Source organism: Diadema antillarum, unplaced genomic scaffold, assembly GCF_040938485.1.
Source record: "Diadema antillarum isolate AM-2024a unplaced genomic scaffold, OU_Dant_1.0 scf00000096, whole genome shotgun sequence".
NCBI classification, from domain to species: domain Eukaryota; kingdom Metazoa; phylum Echinodermata; class Echinoidea; order Diadematoida; family Diadematidae; genus Diadema; species Diadema antillarum.
The window spans coordinates 92,749-104,642 of NW_027270985.1; the positions used below are offsets into that span (position 1 = coordinate 92,749).

Sequence of the window (11,894 nt, forward strand, 5' to 3'; positions counted from 1 at the left end):
TCACGTACGTATTTGATAACTTCAGGACAGCCACATGTGATGCAAAAATTCGACTAAAATTGAAAACTTTTCAAAATCTGTTTTACTTAGTAATGTACAGATGTCACATATATGTACGTGCAAACCATGGAACCAAGGAACTGGGACAAATGATTCAGAAAATGTCAAACACTGGGACATTCCTGAATTCCCTATACATTACTATGGACAAATTTTTATCTATTTTTTTTTTTTTACAAAAAAAGTTTGTGAAGGGTGAAATTTGCTCTTCCTGTTAACCCGAGAAATAGGGACTGTCTCTGTCAAACAGGTACAGTTGGTAGGTATTATTTCATCATTTTTTCACTTGACCTTTTTCAAACCCCTATATTGTCCCACTTGAATTACTAATAGTGTGGTGTATTTTAAGCTTGGTAAAAGAATCAAAATAAATGGCGGTAATTTGTCCATGCAGTATTCTTTAAAGACCATTTCAGAAGCAAAACCAATCAGTAGAAAGCTAAGAAGTAGAATACAACAATGAAAGTTTCGTGCATTTTCACCGCTTACCAGCTGAGCATTTTGCTTCAGCAACACTAAAATATGCGAGCTTCAAATATAGGCTTCATTGCACCCCTCACATGTTCCAGTGAAGGACGTGGGCTTACCAAGAAGAAGAAGAAGAAGAAGAATTATCTGACATCATGTCATGAGAGAGCAAGGCTGTGATTACATTGGTTTTACATTGAAAAAATGGATTATTTTTTATTTTCCACATCAAGAATTTGAATTTTTTATAGTAGAACCTCAAAGAATGGCTTATTATAAATCAATAGAAAGCTTGTGAGCTAAAGAACTTAAATGTAAGAAGAAATTTATCTATAATGCTCAAATATGTTAATTACAGTCACAATTTTCATATGCACCTCCTAGCGACCAGAAATGGCAAAAACCAGTCGTCTTTTCCTTTCCAAAGCCTGTGACGTCATTGGTTGTAGCAAGTTGCGTGAAACCGGCTAGTAAACAAACACAATACTAACGCAAGTAATCACACCTTAGTTCTCATGAGACGATGTCAGAGAATTCTGGCTGATGTACAATGCAATACAGCCCATCTTCAGAGCTTGTGAATTTGAGTTCTAAAGTAAATACTCGGCTGGCAATCCGTGAAAATGCATGAAACTTGCATTGTTGTATTTTGTAGCTTACAAGCATTCCATTAGTGTTTAATTTGTCAATTCAAATTTTTGCTTCCAATAAGGTCTTCAAGATTAATACAAACAAAATGGATTCACGTCTGAGTCAACTTTCTGTGTATTCACACGTAACTTAACTGTGATAGAATTATAAACCTGAACATAGCGCGACAGGTATGTTGTCTTGACTCTTCACTACCTTGACATATCATATTAACCCATTCACTACTATATTCTGTAAATCCCCATAGACTTTGTACAGGGCCCACCCGGTTCCCATAGGCAACGGGTTAAAGAAGCTATAACCTGAAATTTCTTTAAATTTGACCTGTGACCTTTAACCTTCATACTCTAGATCTCCAGATTTTCTTCCCAGGGTGATACATGCTTTGAACAGGTTCAAAGTTTTAATCTCAAACAGTTCTTGAGATTAGGTTAAGCTGATGGATCTATGGATGGACAACCTAAAAACAATTTCTCTGGCACCACCTTTGGGTTGACCGAGAGATAAGTAAATACACCCCCTTAAAATAGGACTACCAGCAAAATATGAACTACATGTAATGGTTACCTTTTGATCTCTTTGCAACAGGATGGCTCCTGCTTGGCTTCATAGTCCCACACGGTCCATCGCTCTCATCTGAGAGCTCTGGGAAGAAAAAAACAACCCATTAATATCCTACATTAATTTACCATGGCAATGCAGTTTCCAACACATTAAAACATGACGTCTTGCTTGAAAAATTAGGAAGTAGTTCGATCCGCAATATTTCTACCTGATTTATTGCCATATGCCGTTACCATGGCAATGCAGTTTCTGACACATTCAAAAAAGAGGTCTTGCATATCTTCACCATAAGACCAATGTGTGTGCCAAATTTTATGAGCATTGCCCAGAAACTGAGGAAGAAGATTTGCATCGGACGGACCAGCCGACCAACCACACGCTGATCCCTATACACCTCCTTCAAATTTAGTTTGGCTGTGGTATTAAAAAAAAAAAAAAAAATCATATAAATTAGCACAAGTGGAGTGCAACTGGCAGTCTCCCCTGCATTATGCAATTCATGGCAACATTCTTGACTTTGTGACATGGAAATATCACACAAATTCTTTAATATCCCTAAAAGTTGTATAGAATGTGCATGTGCATACTTTCTAAATTATGTTAAAAATTCGAAAACTTAACCTTAGGTTAGGTTTTTTTATGTCGATGACGCCGCCATTTAAAAACGGCGCCTATGTCTCGCTTCTACTATGCAGGCGAGAGAAATATTTGGGACAAAATTTCATGTGTCTGTGTAGAAATTCTGTATTCCTAATGTAGTACAGTACTTTACTGAACAACTTTGTGAGGACATTCATCTGTGAATGTAACACAGAACTTATTTCAATAAATGTATGAGGACATTACAACGCAAAAATAACAGTTCTTGTTTGGATTAATGTTACATATGAAACACAGAACTAGTATGCATAAATGTACGAGGACCTTACACAGAAATGTAACACAGAACTTATTTCCATAGATGCATGAGGATATTACATTGCAAAAATAACAGTTCTTGTTTGGATTAATGTTACATATGAAACACAGAACTAGTATGCATAAATGTACGAGGACCTTACACAGAAATGTAACACAGAAATTGTTGCCATAAATGTATGAGGACATTAAACAGCAAAGAAAAAACACAGTGCTTGTTCGCACAAAGTATGAGGGCATCAAAACTGCAAATATGACACAGACATTTTTCACCTATACAAAGGAGGACATTCCATTGTTGAATTTATAACTTCTCTTCCGTTCTTCTTTTTCTTTCTCTATTGTGCCTTTTTTTGCACCTCTTTTAAAAGCCAATGAAAAAGCATTTCCCCTCCCCCAGATATTAATTGGACTACTTCGTATTCATTCGTACTTTTCTATTAAACTTTCTAAATACATGTTCTTTGCTTTTAACTTTTTCCAAGTTGAAATAGGACCATCAGAAAAATATGTACTAATAGTTACCTCTTGATCTCTTTCCAATTCCATGGCTCTTGCTTAACTTAGTTCCATCCCTCTCATCTGAGGGCTCTAGAAAAAAAAAATAGTTGCAACACAAAGTACAATCTTATAGCCAACTAAATCACTCCACACAACTTAATGCTGTTTATTGCATTTAATATCTGAGATTACTACAAATAATATACCATGGCACCATACCACTCCAGTGTGCATGAATATCACTTTTAATTATGGGAAATGTATCAGGATACATTTAAAGTAGGAAATTGGTCTTATTCAAATGACACCGTGTCAGCCATATATGACGATGATCCATCGAATGGTTCTTAAATTATCGTGAGAAAGGGCAATTTTCATGTATACAGTGACATCTATGACCTTGACCTTTAACCTCATGACTTTCAAATCTAATCAGACCATTGTTCCTCCCCATATGCATACATGAGCCAAGTTTGAAGTTGATCCGTCAAATGGTTAACTTATTGTGAGAACAACCCATTTTTATGTATATGACTTCTATGACCTTTGACCTTTGACCTTGAGACCCACTCATCTAATCAGATCATTGTTCCTCCCATATGCATACATGAGCCTAGTTTGGAGTTGATTCGTCAAATGGTTCTGAAGTCATCACGAGAACAAAAACGCGACGGACGGACAGACAGCAGACTGACGGACGGACAACCCGAAAACATAATCCCTCCAGCACCCACCTTTGGTGGGCGAAGGCATACAAAATTTAGGCCATGCATACATTCTTCAAGATAACAGAAAGAGCAAAATAAGATTAAGCATGACACATTACTAATAACATGTTTACTCAATTTCAGCTTATGATATGTTACATGTAGACATAGGGATACCCACCATACACCCATATTTTCATGAAGTACAATGTTTTCATGAAATACTTTATTGGCAAAAAATGAAGTAGAATATATAATAAAGAAGTTTGGAAGACACAAATTCCTTTGAGAAACCTTGAGATATGGATTACTGACCAAACACTACACTAACCAGTTAAATATCTGTGATGTCAGTAGATGTATTTCTAGGTACATTTAACTTCTTTTAATTTGAATATCATGAGGACACAGTTGTTTAAAAAAAAGAAATGATGCCAGATGCAATATAAATATAAAAGTAACTGAATATCAGTAATAGGATGGTGTGCAAACAAGGTGTAACTCTAAGATACATTAAATAAACTTACGTCTACTTGACTGGTCATCTTCTTGAACATCTCCATCAGGGGCATCGTCTTCTTCACACGACTCTGCAGTGAAAATAGAGAGATGAGAGACTTGGGAGAGGGGGTTTGTCCAATGTTTCAAATTTTAGAAAGACAGTTGACTTCAGAAAGGTTGACCTACTTAAAGCACAATTCTCCGGTATGTGGCACTTTCAGTAGCTGTCATTCTAATTATGTTAAATGATCCCTCAACAGCCTACTATACAGATTTCTCCTCTGGACGTCACAGCCTTGTGGCCCTATACACCGCACCTCAAGTGGGCACAGAGTACTCCAAGTACCTCTTCACCTTCAAATGTTTTACATCATGTGTAGGTGGGCTCAACAGGAGAAAGATCCAGCTGGTCTTCACACTAGACAACAAGAGTGGGAATATCCTTGGACGTCATGTGTTGGATGTCAGGGTATGCGCTTGCCCAGGGAGGGATTGGAAAACGGAAGAGAAAGCCTTTGAGAGGTCCAAAGCACCTCAGAAGAAACCCCTCGAGAGGTTGGAGCAAAGTGACATTAGTGGTGGGCGTTACATCTTTCTCAAAGAAGGCGAAGAAGGACAAAGAGACGTTCTACATTCTGGTTCAAGGGTGTGAGAAGTATGAACTCTTCAGGAAGATCAAGGAGAGTCTTGACTTGATGGACTATGTTGAACCGAGTCAGATCAGCCAGTACAGACAACAACAAGCTCAGCAACAAATGCAACTGAATCAACATATCTGCGATGAGCTGCAACGTTACTACAGGAAAATAAGTCGAAGACACTGGGTGGGAATGAGAAACAACAGTGGCACACCTCTCTCTCTCTCGTCCGTTTTTCTTCTATGCATATTTTACAAGTGTTACAGTGCATAGTTTTACTTATTTTGTTATTCTTATAATTGGATTATGATTTCATTCATGTCATGTTTTAAATCTTGGAGTGCTACACAGCTATGTCAAACATTCACTGTAATTGATCGCTACTTACTAACTACAGGGGAAAATGTATTAGTTGTGAATATGACAATAAGATTGTACATACGTTTTGTACACACTTTTCAGAACTCATGGTGTCACAGTCACTGTGTTACAGAACATGTATTTATAATCTATGTCATAATTCTACTGTCAATTAATTCTTTCCACTGGGTTCTACTTGGTTATTGTCATTGAGTCTCTGATACACCCATTCAACATTACCAGTTTTCTAAATGTTCATTAACTTCACAGATTTGGACAGAAAATCAAGTGCGCAAAAATCCATGTCCATTTTGCGTCACGGTGTTACGGTTCTAATTAATAGCTCATAACTCATTTATCACTGTGAAGTTTTATTCATTCTTTTCTTTTCAAAGTTGCTTGTGATGATAGTCATAGATACACAATAAAACATTGTTCTCAAGTCTTACTGATTGTTTATTATTTTAATACAGTTATGGAGTGAAAATCTAATCAAAGTGTCAGTGTTACAGTTCAAAGTTTACCTTATTTTGTTTTTTTATTAGTGATTTATAATTTCAATCATGTCTTGTTTTATCTTGACGTGTTACACAGCTATGTCAAACATTCACTGTAAATGATTGCTTCTAACTACCTACAGGGAAAAATATATGAGTTGTGAGTACGACAATAAGATTTTACATACAGTTTGTACACACTTTGTTGAAGTCACGTTGTTACAGTCACGGTATTACTGTGCACTTAGTTATAATCTAAGTCACAATTCTACTGTCAATCAAAATTTTCTTTCACTGGGTTCTACTTGGTTATTGTCATTGAGTCTCTGATACACCCATTCAACATTACCATGTTTTCAAAATGTTCATTAACTTCACAGAGTTTGGACAGAAAATCAAGTGCGCAAATATCCATGTCCATTTTGCGTCATGGTGTTATGGTACTAATTAATAGCTCATAACTCATTTATCACTGTGAAGTTTTATTCATTCTTTTCTTTTCAAAGTTGCTTGTGATGATAGTCATAGATACACAATAAAACTTTGTTCTCAAGTCTCACTGTTTGTTTATTATTTACATTTATTGAGTGAAAATCTAATCAAAAGTGTCACAGTGTTATCGTGGAATTGCCCATTAAATAAACTTACGTCTACTTGACTGGTCATCTTCTTGAACATCTCCATCAGGGGCATCGTCTTCTTCACACGACTCTGCAGTGAAAATAGAGAGATGAGAGACTTGGGAGAGGGGGTTTGTCCAATGTTTCAAATTTTAGAAAGACAGTTGACTTCAGAAAGGTTGACCTACTTAAAGCACAATTCTCCGGTATGTGGCACTTTCAGTAGCTGTCATTCTAATTATGTTAAATGATCCCTCAACAGCCTACTATACAGATTTCTCCTCTGGACGTCACAGCCTTGTGGCCCTATACACCGCACCTCAAGTGGGCACAGAGTACTCCAAGTACCTCTTCACCTTCAAATGTTTTACATCATGTGTAGGTGGGCTCAACAGGAGAAAGATCCAGCTGGTCTCCACACTAGACAACAAGAGTGGGAATATCCTTGGACGTCAGGTGTTGGATGTCAGGGTGTGCGCTTGCCCAGGGAGGGATTGGAAAACGGAAGAGAAAGCCTTTGAGAGGTCCAAAGCACCTCAGAAGAAATAGTAAACCCCTCGAGAGGTTGGAGCAAAGTGACATTAGTGGTGGGCGTTACATCTTTCTCAAAGAAGGCGAAGAAGGACAAAGAGACGTTCTACATTCTGGTTCAAGGGTGTGAGAAGTATGAACTCTTCAGGAAGATCAAGGAGAGTCTTGACTTGATGGACTATGTTGAACCGAGTCAGATCAGCCAGTACAGACAACAACAAGCTCAGCAACAAATGCAACTGAATCAACATATCTGCGATGAGCTGCAACGCTACTACAGGAAAAAAGAGTCGAAGAAACTGAGTGGGAATGAGAAACAAAAGTGGCACACCTCTCTCTCTCACGTATGTTTTTCTTCTATGCATATTTTACAAGAAAAATACTAAAACACTGCCTTTCAGCACTCTTTCGAAAAGTGGGTGTGATCATTTCCTGTACAATGTCTTAAAAAGATGTCATACTCCCAGACATTGAAATTTGTACCTCTGTGTTACTGTGACTGTCAATAGATCTAAAGAACTAAACTGGATCAAAAATCATTCCATGGGTTTCTAGATACCTTCCCCCTCCCTTTTCCTCATCGAATGAACCAGGATATTTTTTTCACTACACTGGGCTGTACTACCACAACTCTAGGAACATGCGGGTGAATGTATACTTCCAGCATATATGAATAAGCCTCTGTGGATTAATGTTGTACTCGTATATCAGAATGAAAAGTGTTTTGGAATAAAGATGTTTAAGAATACTTGTACTCACCATTAAGATTGACATTGATACTGTCCAAGGACATCCCAGAACACTCGCTCATCTGTCCCTTTTCCATTAGCAGCAGTATTTTTGCGATCTTAGCTACCTGTAGTGTGTTCTCGGGCAATCTATAAAATTCTCTATGTACTTGAATGTTGTGGCCCATAAAGGTGGCGAGTACATCCAGTTCATTGTCCTTCAGACATAATATCTGGGACATGGTCGCCACATGTTTCCTCAGCTGAGTGGATGTGATGTTTTCTGGATGTTCTGCTCCAGACGACTGAGCACACTTTCTCACAGCATCACAACCCCTATACGGTGTGGTACAACCTGGGCGTGCAAACAGGTACATATTGGACTCTAGGACTCCAGCATCTTGCCTAACGTTTTCATCTGCCAAAACATCAAGTGCTTCTTTCATTCCCTTCGTCAGAACCACAGGAACTGTTCTCCCTCTCTTTCCGGGTATTTCAACTCTTGACAGTTTCTTGCAAAGCTCCTTTTCAAGCTTGTTGAGGCCCTGTAGAACGTCTTTGTTGACTTCTCCAGTACGTTTTTTGTAGTTTTCTACTGTCATCCTTTCCACCTCTCCACTACGCTTCCTATTAAACAGGACAGTCTGGGCAAGCATAGCTTGACCCAACTTGGAGAAATCTTCCCTGCTTACAGAACCTGCTGTGATGTGTGCCATTGACTCCTGCACCTGGCCCTGGATGGTCTTGTGCACCTTTTGTATGTCAGATGACAAAGGAATTATTGTTGGTCTGTTCCTCTTTGCTGCATACAGAGTCTTGAGGGCACCTGTTGAAACTTTCTCAGCCCATTCAATAGAGCACAGTTCACCAAACTGTTCAGCCTTTTCTTTCTGACTTGTGTCCATTTTTTTCAGTGCATCAGCCATAAGAATCCTGGCACACTTTTTGAGTGAGTGTCCTACTTTCAGCGCTAGTGAAGGTGTCTTATACTTCCCTGAGCTTTCATCCAAGCCTGCTATATTGTTGACAGCTCTGACCACATCATCAAACACCTGTGGGTCAATGGTCTCAGACAAGCAGTTGATGCCTGGTCTTATAGATCTCATTTGAAGGAGTAGCCGACCCATTTCCCTCAACTTTTGTCCAACATAGTTGTAATGGTTTTCTGAATCCTGGAACTTTGACAGAAGTTGTGCACCTAGCTTTATGATTAAATCATCATGCCGCACTGCCAAACTAACATCATCATGAGTCATTCGACGGAAGACCTCATCCCGAAGTCTTACAGGCACTTCTTTTGGCATTGGCAGCATCATGGAACATTGAGACTGAAAACTTCCAGATTCCTTTATTTCGCTTCCAACACACTTCTTTCTGTGTTTCCATAGGTCACTCCTAATGAACCATCCAAAACACTGAGTACAAGGCAAGAAGTCTTTCACTGCTGTTTCATATGTTGGTCGTTTGTAAGGAATGATCAGACCCTTTCCTTCTCTTAGAACTTGAAGATTATGAGAATGGTTGCCCTTATTGCGCAAAATCTCAAGTAAATTATGCCTATTCTTTGACTTCTTTGGATGTGCCATGATTCTTTTCACTTCAATTTCATTGGAATGATGCATTTCAATGTGTCGGGCAAATTTTGGTGTGTCTTTTTCACAAAAGACACAAAAGTGACGTTTGTCCCACTTCCTTCCAGTTGCATTATTTGCTGTTAGAACCTTGATATCCTGAGGTTTCTCTGCCATGTCCATCTCTTGATTTCCAGCATGGTTTTCTGATTCAGGTTGACTGGTATTGGGCTCATATGGATGATCTGCTCTGGATGTACAAGGTATGTCCATCTCTTGATTTCCAGCATAGTTTTCTGATTCTGACCTATGTGTAAAGCCAGGTTGACTAGTATTAGCCTCATATGGATGATCTGCTCTGGATGTACACGGTATGTCCATCTCTTGATTCCAGCATAGTTTTCTGATTCTGACCTATGTGTAAAGCCAGGTTGACTAGTATTAGCCTCATATGGATGAGCTGCTCTGGATGTACGCGGTAAGCGATATGGAAAGACATCAGAATCACAATCATCACTGCTGACTCCACTTGGATTCACCCATGTTGGGTCAGCATCATCATCATCATCATCTATTTCTTCCTATGGAAACAAATAAAACACAAAGTAAATGCAAATGCAATAATCAAAATGAAATATTTTGCCAAGCAAAGCTGGATCTGAAAATAGCTGAGGAATGTCTCCTCATAATTATCACCTATTTCTATTAATACCCCCCATAAAGAGTCATCTCTATAAGTCACTTTATGACATGATACCAGACACAACACACATCAATCTTTAAATATTTGCTTCTTTCTTTTACAGCACCCCCTCCCCCCCCCCCCCCCCCCCCCCACGGAACTAGAATCTACTGATAGACCACACTTAGTTATCTAACAATTGAAAGAAACCAAACCCTAGGAAAAGTAAATTTTAATGAAAAGAAAACAGGGAGGGAAACAAATTATTTACATGTTTAATTAACATTGGGGAACAGAAGAAATGTCATGAAAGTCTGAGAAGTCTCAATTTACTTTCAATGCCACATACTTATGGTCAACCCTAAATATGTTTCATACCTAAACTTTGGTATTTTCTGCATCATCTCTATGGATGGATTTTGACACAGAAATTGTTTACATATTAAAACGAGGACATACATGTATCACTACTACAACGTAAGCAATTTGAGCATATTTATTGAGGATCCCTATAGGAACCCTTTGAAGGTACAGTGGAACATCGTTATAACAAGGTGCTTGGGACCAGAGAAATTACTTCTTTCTCTCAAAACTTTGTTATATCAGGGCATAAAATACAATAGAATACAAAGAGTTGGGACCAGAAAAAATACCTTGTTATAACAAGAGTTTGTTAGATCAGTGCTCTTTATAACAAGGTTTGACTGTATTACTTACCACAGATTCTTCCATATCTTCATGAGCATCTTTTTCGCTGTTTCCTCCGTTTACTGGAGTTTCCTTGGCCAGAGTGGACTGCAATACATGGGAAAAAGACATAAAATATTTCAACAGCAAATTCATCAAAGAAATTGTTTATATATAAGAATGAGGACGTTACATTACTTCCTATGCTAATTTCTCTTAATTTCTCTTCTTTTTCTTTTTCTCTATTGCATTTTTGGTCCAGTGTGCTGGCAATGGTGTAGACATACCCCTCCCCTGAATCACTAAAGAACACACAACTTGTTTGCAAAAATGTGTGAGAATATTACACTGCAAATATAACAATGAACTTGTTTCAATAAATGTACGAGGACATAACACTGCAAATTTGACACAGAAATTGTTTGCATATTCAAACGAGGACATATCATAGCTGAGCTATCAGCATATTCATTGAGGATCCCTATAGAAACCCTTTGCAGGTATTACTTACCACAGATTCTTCCATATCTTCATGAGCATCTTTTCCGCTGTTTCCTCCATTTACTGGGGTTTCCTTAGCCAGAGTGGACTGCAATTCATAAGAAAAAGACATAAAACATTTCATCATTGAAATATAGAACTATATGAGGACATCACAACAGCAAATTCATCAAAGAAATTGTTTATATATAAGAATGAGGACATTACATTACTTCCTATGCTAATTCCTCTTCTTTTCTTTTCTTTTTCTTTTTCTCTACTTCATTTTTGGTGCAGTGTGCTGGCAAGGGTGTAGACACACCCTTCCCCCCCCCCTCCTATACACTAAAGAACAAAGTATTTTAGGAGAGAAATAAATGTGTGAGAATATTACACTGCAAATGCAACATTGAACTTGTTTCAATAAACGTATGAGGACATTACACTGCACATTTGACACAATAACTGTCTACACATGAATGAGGACATTACATTGCTTCCTATGCTAATTTCTTTTCTTTTCTCTTCTTTTTTCTTTCTCTCTACTGCATTGTGGTGCAGTGTGCTGGCAAGGGTGTAGACATACACCTCCCCCTCCCCCTCCCCCCTCCCTATACACCAAAGAACAAAGTAGTTCAGGAGAGAAATAAATGTGTGAGAATATTACATCACGAATGCACGGTGAACTTGTGTCAATAAATGTAAGAGGACATTACACTGCAAATTTGAC

General features: G+C 38.1%; 1 long non-coding RNA gene across 1 annotated transcript; it reads right to left on the bottom strand.

Annotated features, from left to right (window-relative positions):
• Nucleotides 1–1,541: 1,541 nt before the first annotated feature.
• Nucleotides 1,542–5,135, bottom strand: LOC139718551 (uncharacterized). The gene is made up of 3 exons (XR_011710037.1): nt 4,397–5,135; nt 3,187–3,252; nt 1,542–1,824 (listed from the first exon to the last, which is right to left on the bottom strand). It is a non-coding gene; the product is annotated as an uncharacterized lncRNA (long non-coding RNA).
• Nucleotides 5,136–11,894: the final 6,759 nt, after the last annotated feature.